The sequence below is a fragment of the Monodon monoceros genome, unplaced genomic scaffold, assembly GCF_005190385.1.
Source record: "Monodon monoceros isolate NGI ecotype Baffin Bay Population unplaced genomic scaffold, NGI_Narwhal_1 Super_Scaffold_6, whole genome shotgun sequence".
Lineage (NCBI taxonomy): Eukaryota > Metazoa > Chordata > Mammalia > Artiodactyla > Monodontidae > Monodon > Monodon monoceros.
In genome coordinates, this window is record NW_021703783.1 from 39,484,715 (window position 1) to 39,492,507 (window position 7,793).

The window sequence follows — 7,793 nt, forward strand, 5'->3', positions numbered from 1 at the left end:
ATTTATTTTTGACTGTGTTGGGTCTTCATTGCTGCGTGCGGGCTTTCTCTAGTTGCGGTGAGCAGGGGCTACTCTTCGTTGCAGTGCACGGGCTTCTCACTGCGGTGGCTTCTCTTGTTTCGGAGCACGGCCTCCAGTAGTTGCGGCACGTGGGCTCAGCAGTTGTGGCACAGGGGCTTTAGAATGCAGGCTCGGTAGTTGTGGCGCATGGGCTTAGTTGCTCCGCCGCACATGGGATCTTCCCGGACCGGGGCTCAAACCCGTGTCCCCTGCTTTGGCAGTGAATTCTTAACCACTGCGCCACCAGGAAGTCCCTATACATTTACTTTTGCAAGACTCTTTCAGACAGACACAAATATATGGCTGTCGACAGAGTGGAGAGAGTCAGGAGGCTGGGTCTGGCTCCAGCTGTCATAGCCATTGCAGTACGTTGAGCTCCATAGAGACAGTTCCCCGGGCAAGGGAGAGCCGGATGGGCACTGGGTCCCCCTGTGCCTCACTGAGGAAAAATAATTAAACATGGGGAAAGGAGATCCTAAGAAGCCGAGAAGCAAAATGTCATCCTGTGCATTCTTTGTGCAAACTTGCCGGGAGGAGCACAAGATGAAGCATCCAGATGCTTCAGTCAGCTTCTCAGTGTTTTCTAAGAAGTGTTCAGAGAGGTGGAAGACCATGTCCGCTAAAGAGAAAGGAAAATTCAAAGACATGTCAAAGGCTGACAAGGCCCGTTATGAAAGAGAAATGAAAACGTATATCCCTCCTAAAGGGGAAACAAAAAAGTCCAAGGATCCCAATGCACCCAAGAGACCTCCTTCGGCCTTTGTCTTGTTTTGCTCTGAGTATCGTCCAAAAATCAAAGGAGAACATCCTGACCTATCCATTGGTGATGCTGCAAAGAAACTGGGAGAGATGTGGAATACGCTGCTGCTGCAGGTGACAAGCAGCCTTATCAGTAGAAGGCTGCTAGGCTGAAGGAAAAGTACAAAAAGGATATCGCTGCACACCGAGCGATATATCCCTGCATACATACCGATATATCCCTGCATACATACCGATATGCAGGGAAGCCTGATGCAGCAAAAAAGGGAGTCGTCAAGGCTGAAAAAAGCAAGAGAACAAGGAAGAGGAGGAAGATGAGGAAGATGAAGAGGATGAAGAGGAAGAAGAAGATGATGTCAATGAATAAATCGGTTCTAGCGCAGTTTTTTTTTTTCTTGTCTATAAAGCATTTAACCCCCCTGTACACAACTCACTCCTTTTAAAGAAAAATATTGAAATGTAAGGCTGTGTAAGATTTGTTTTTAAACTGTACAGTGTCTTTTTTTGTATAGTTAACACATTACCGAATGTGTCTTTAGATAGCCCTGTCCTGGTGGTATTTTCAATAGCCACTAACCTTGCCTGGTACAGTACGGGGATTGTAAATTGGCATGGAAATTTAAGGCAGGTTCTTGTTGGCGCACAGCACAAATTAGTTATATATGGGGATGGTAGTTTTTTCATCTTCAGTTGTCTCTGATGCAGCTTATACGAAATAATTATTGTTCTGTTAACTGAATACCATTCCATAATTGCAAAAAAAAAAAAGAAAATAAACTGCAGCTGTTTTGTTGACATTCTGAATGCTTCTAAGTAAATACAATTTTTTTTTATTAGTATTGTTGGCCTTTTCATAGGTCTGAAAATTTTCTCCTTAAGGGGAAGGTAGTCTTTTGCTCTTGCCCATTTTGGATCAGACTAATCATTACAATGTTTATCTTTCATACAGTTGGCTGATAAAAACCTTTCGTCTAGACACCCTGCATACTGGTGATGAGGGTAATAAAAGTTGAACTGAGACAGTTTTCATCCATAACTGAAACTCAGATCTTGATCGGTTGATATCAGATTTCACATAGCCCAGTTACATTTACAAAGTGAAGAGTAACCAATCTACTCACAGGACTGGATTATTAGAATCAAACGTTTGAAAGTCTGTCCTTGAAGGGCTAATAGAAAAGTATGTTCTAATCTTTACATGAGGACTCTACATTCTTTAACTCTCATTACCATGGAATGGCAGCTATATTTGCAGTTCCCACGTTAGAGACCTGAGAATGTATCCCCAAAAGCATGAGCTTAAAATACAAGACTAACATATTAAATTTTTTTGTTGACATTAGTCCCAGCAAAGGCCCTGGAAAAAAAGTGCTGGCTATAAATGTCTTCTCCTATTTATCTAAATATAGATTGTTTAGGAAACTTGAGACCCTCCACTAAAGGTACTTTTAATTAATTGGGCCAACTTTTAAAATGGTATGCCGCATTTTAAATCAGGTATATTTTCCTATATTATGGTCTGCCCCTTTATAAATCAAATAGACATGAGGGAAGAAGACACTTAAGCTTTTGTGATCTCAGTATGAATTATCTGATTTATTTGGATTTGAATTTTCTTTACAAAACTCAGGCTCATTCATTAGAGTCATATGTTTGTCTGCTTAGCAGTTTAGGGAACACTTTGGCAATTTTGTGGTTTTTGAGATTATCATTCTCTTAAAGTGCCAGTGTTTTAAAATAGCGTTCTTGTAATTTTACATGCTTTTGTGATGGAGTGATGTTTTGTTATATAATGTGGACTTGGATTCTTTCCATTTGCATTTGTTTATGTAATTTCAGAAGGAATACTGAACATCTGAGTCCTGGATGATGCTAATAAACTAGTAACTGTAGAGGTTTTAAAAATATGTACGGTTGTCTCTTCTTTTGAGATGTCACCAGTCATGTTCAATCCATTATTAGTTCTTTAGGGGATACAAAGTGGTGATATTTTAATTCTATCATTTCTTCTTTATATATTAGCTGGAATATTTCTACAAAGAGAAGCTACTCCTTACCTGTTTGGTTATCCCTATTTATAGTTCCTTTAGAAAGGCAGGATAAGTACTTGAACCAGTTTCAACGTAAGAATTGGTTCTTGGCATGGAAAATGCAAATTGAATCTGACATGGATCCTGCCCTCAAGGAGCTTCCCATTTGGTAGGGGGATAAGAAATGTGGACAGAAGTGATGAGAGAATCCAAGAGGTGCAAAGGATTCTGAGTATGCCCAGAGGACCATCGTTCCTGAGAGACAGAGCTGCCTGGGACTCAGTGCTTCTGGTTACTGGACATCAGGGGGGCCTAGTAAAAGTGTTCACATTTCAGCTGAGCCTCCAAAGATGGGGTGGCAGGGATCTCCCTTTCTTCTAAGCCTGGGCTTATGGTGTTCCAGAAATAAGATAACTTTTTATTCTTCCTTGCAGTCCGGTGTGGCCGTATGACAAAGTTCTGGCTTATAGGCTGTTATGAGAAAAAGTAACTTGTGTGATTTCCACATTGTACCCTTAAAGAGAGGGGAGGCCTTTCCCTTCCCCCTCCCCCATTCTACTGCTCGCAAAGTAGATGTTGTGGTACCCCATCTTGGAACACGAGGACCAGGAAGCATCATAGACATGGCAGAGCAACAATGTAGAAGGAAGCTCCTGGGTTTCTGGTTGACCTTCTATGAGCCACTGTACTGGCCCTGGATGCTACCCAACTATGACAAGAAAAAGGAATAAACCTCTTCCCCTGATGGGGTGGCCATGGTGATGGGAGTGCCATCTGGGGTCTCCCTTGAAGCATCTAGTATCTGCTGGTGCTAGGACATGGTGGGAAAAGGAATCCAATTCAAAGAATGTAGGGGAAGGAGAAAGTGTAAGGCAAGGTAAATGTTTTCACATTGAGGAAGAGGAGAGAGCAATTAAAATATCCCAAAGTCTCTTAAGGGTAGGGTTATAGGTATTTTTGAAAAGCATTGACTCTCCCTTTTCAATCCTGAAGTTTACTCAATGTGAGAATCAGGCTAAAGGTGTTTGTTACATTGATGGTCACACGGCCAAAGGCATTATTCACACACCTTTAAAAAGTGAAGTGTTTTTTCAATATTTTGTATACTCAGAAATTATCTGATAGACGCTTTAGCATTCTTTTATTCACATTTAGATTTGAAATTCACATGGAATTGGGTTTTGTGTATGGTATGAGGTAAGGACAAATTCAAATGTTTTAAAAATCATCCTTTTTCTTATTGCGCTACAGTGATAACTTTGTCATAAGTCAAAGGCATTTGGGAGTATCTACTAAAATTGAACAGACATATTCCCTCTGATCCATTAAGTCCACTCCTAGATGTATATCTAACAGAAATGCATTCATACATGCGTGAAAAGAGAGATTTGAGAATGTTTATAGCAGCACTACTCAGCCCAATAGACAACAATATTGTATTGATCATCAAACTTGCTAAGAGACCAGAACTTTATGGGTCTTAAGGATCATCATCTATGGGATAGAGATGCTAATTATCCTACAGTGGCAATCATATTACAGTATATAAATGGATCAAATTAACATGATATACACCTTGAATTTGTGCAATGGTATATGTCAGATATATTTCAATCTTAAATAAGGTAATTGCCCCCCAAAATAGCCCTAAAATGAAAACAATCAAAATGTCTATCAGCAGTAGAATAGATAAAGGAATCATGGTATATTCATGCAAGAAAATAGCATTCAGCCGTGAAAACAAGTGAGCTAAACTATATACAATAACTTTGATGAATCTCAGAAACATGTTATTGAGTGAAAGAAATCAAAAGTAAAATAATATAAACTATCTCATTCTATGTATATAACCTTTAAAAATGGGCAAAACGAATCTATGGTGTTAGAAGGTTATCTTTGGAGAGGAGAGTAGGGTTAGTAACTGGCGGGGACCCGCAGAGAGTTTCTGAGGTACTGTTAATGTTCTATTTCTTAACTTGCGTGGTGGTCACCTTGTAGTAATTCTTTGAACTGTACATTCATAATGTTTGCATTTTTTGTATGTGTATTATATATCAATCTAAAAGCTATTTTTAAAAAGAAGTTGGGGGACTTCCCTGGTGGCACAGTGGTTAAGAATCTGCCTTCCAATGCAGGGAACACGGGTTCGAACCCTGGTCCGGGAAGATCCCACATGCCACGGAGCCCGTGCACCACAACTACTGAGCCTGCGCTCTAGAGCCCGCGAGCCACAGCTACTGAAGCCCGCACGCCTAGAGCCCGTGCTCCACAACAAGAGAAGCCACCGCAATGAGAAGCCCGTGCACTGCAGCGAAGAGTAGCCCCCGCTCGCCACAGCTAGAGAAAGCCCGGGCGCAGCAACGAAGGCCCAACGCAGCCAAAAATAAAAATAAATAAATAAATAAATATAAAAAAGAAGAGAAGAGGTTGGTTGCTATGTTATATTCTAAAGGAAGGAAGACTGAAAGAGAGGCATGACAGAGTTAGGACAGAGCCTATGGGGAGGTGGTATTCTTTTGGTTTCGAAGTATCAATAGCTGTTACATTTCTCCAGTGAAACACCAAAACATAAGATATTTGATATACGTGCAAAGCAATGTTTGATATTTGATACAAATTGGTAGATGGAAGAGGAAGATAAAACTAGTAGTCAGATTTCAGCAAATCTCAAATACCATTGACCATTATTTTAATAAATCATTTATAGGGGAAAATGCTGCTAATTAAATGTGAAACCATACCTTAACAATAGTTCTGGGTGACACATGAATTGGTCATATCAGCTTCTTATTGCTTTGAGATTTCTTTGACTTATTCCAAAAGATTTGGTTATTTTTCCTCCCTTTATTTGCCTTATTTGCTTGGTGGTATTATGATTGACATTGCTTTTGCATATATGTATGTCAGGTACAAAATGGAACACAACTTCATCTCGTTGTGGCCCTCTTCCTTTCTTCGGCCCTGTAAAGCTCTTGGTTGGTCTTTACAGGAGAATTAGAATGTTGGCCATTCCTCCAAAGTGAAATGTTCGCTTTGTTACTACCAATGCGCCCCTGTTGCTGTGTTTCTCTGCCTTTCTGTGACTACAATAACCTTTCATTTCAATGAGCAGTCTTTTTTTTTTGCGGTACGCGGGCCTCTCGTTGTCGTGGCCTCTCGCGGAGCACAGGCTCCGGACGCGCAGGCTCAGCGGCCATGGCTCACGGGCCCAGCCGCTCCACGGCATGTGGGATCTTCCCGGACCGGGGCATGAACCCACGTCCCCTGCATCGGCAGGCGGACTCTCAACCACTGCGCCACCAGGGAAGCCCCCTCAATGAGCAGTCTTTTAAAAGACATCTTAAACATCAGCTAAGCTCATCTGCGGTGATGCCAATAGAACAGCTATGGCCAAGTTCACACATGTGAAGCAGTGACACAGCTGCTGCCTGGCCGACAGTGACTATAAGAGGATTCTCGATTTCAGAGATGTTAAAATGTGAAAAAAAAATGTGCATCTTAGAACTGATGAATCAGTGTGTTGAAGGAAAAGGCAGAGTCAGAAAATTACTATTTACAGAATTAGAGGAAGTCTTACATACTTGCATAATGTGGGCTGAAAATAAGAAGTGATGTATTTCAAGGACCTAGAAGAAAATCAGGGAAAAGGTTAAAAGAAAATAACATAGTTTGCCTAAAATAAATGTACTATGTTTGGTGGAGGCTGGTATTCATTAACTTGATGTAGAAAAGCATGGCTGATCTCCCTCTCTCCTTGGGAGGCAAGGTGATATGATAACTTAGAGCACTGGAGTGCTGATAAATGTTTAGCCACTGGTTTTCTAGAAAAATGTGCGTATATAGGTTTATTATAAATTTTACTTATATAAAGGATATGTAGCACACAGTTTAAAAATATTATTAAATATATTACTCTTTGTTGTAAATTACCATATAGCCAACTGATTCCCACAAAACACTTTTGTTGATTTTTCCCTAACTCGGTATCCATAGCCAACCTACGGTTGCAGTTGACAAACGAGTACAGTTTTGACATGAATGTTGGTTGGTACTTTTGTTTACATTAATGAATAAGAGCAAAGTGAACAGCAAAGACATATGTTGGAACTTCACTGGTTTGTCAATGACATGAGTGATTTCCTTGCTGAATCAGATAACAGTCTTCTAATACTGAAAGAATCTTCCCTCAGTGTTCTCGTGTTATGAAGAATGTAACAGCTATAGACACAACACACTTTCAAGTTTAGTCTACATTTCGAACATTTTCCCACCTTCTTAAGGCTAGACAATCAGCAAAATGATAAATGAAGCCCTGAATTGTAATATGTGCCAATTGCTATGTTGTAAATATTCCCAGCGTGGTCAATTTCAAGTTATCAAAGTGATCTTACTGAATATGGAGTTAGGAAGAGATGTGAAGTAAAACAATATTATTTAGTATTTCCACCTTATAGCTCTAAGAGATGTAAAGAATCTTAAGAGTGTAGACACTAATCAAAAGTAATGATTATAACTAGGAAGTAATTAATTTTGAATATTTATTCTCTTGTTTTAAATATAATTTATTTATTGTAAGTTTGAATCACTTAATTTTTTTTTTTTTGCGGTACGCGGGCCTCTCACTGCTGTGGCCTCTCCCGTTGCGGAGCACAGGCTCCGGACGCGCAGGCTCAGCGGCTATGGCTCATGCCCAGCCGCTCCGCGGCATGTGGGATCCTCCCGGACCAGGGCACGAACCCGTGTCCCCTGCATTGGCAGGCGGACTCTCAACCACTGCGCCACCAGGGAAGCCCTGCATCACTTAATTTTTAATAATGGCTGTGCTTAACAAATGCTCATAAAATTCCTGAAGCTTTGACTATCAGCTCTTACAAGGCTGTATGTGTCAGCTCCGGCACATCTCTGCTTTGGAGTCAGACAAAGTCAGGTTTTTATTTAACTTTA

General features: G+C 40.6%; 1 pseudogene; it reads left to right on the top strand.

Moving 5' to 3' along the window:
- Positions 1 to 519: 519 nt before the first annotated feature.
- On the top strand, positions 520 to 1,186 carry LOC114885839 (annotated as a pseudogene).
- Positions 1,187 to 7,793: the final 6,607 nt, after the last annotated feature.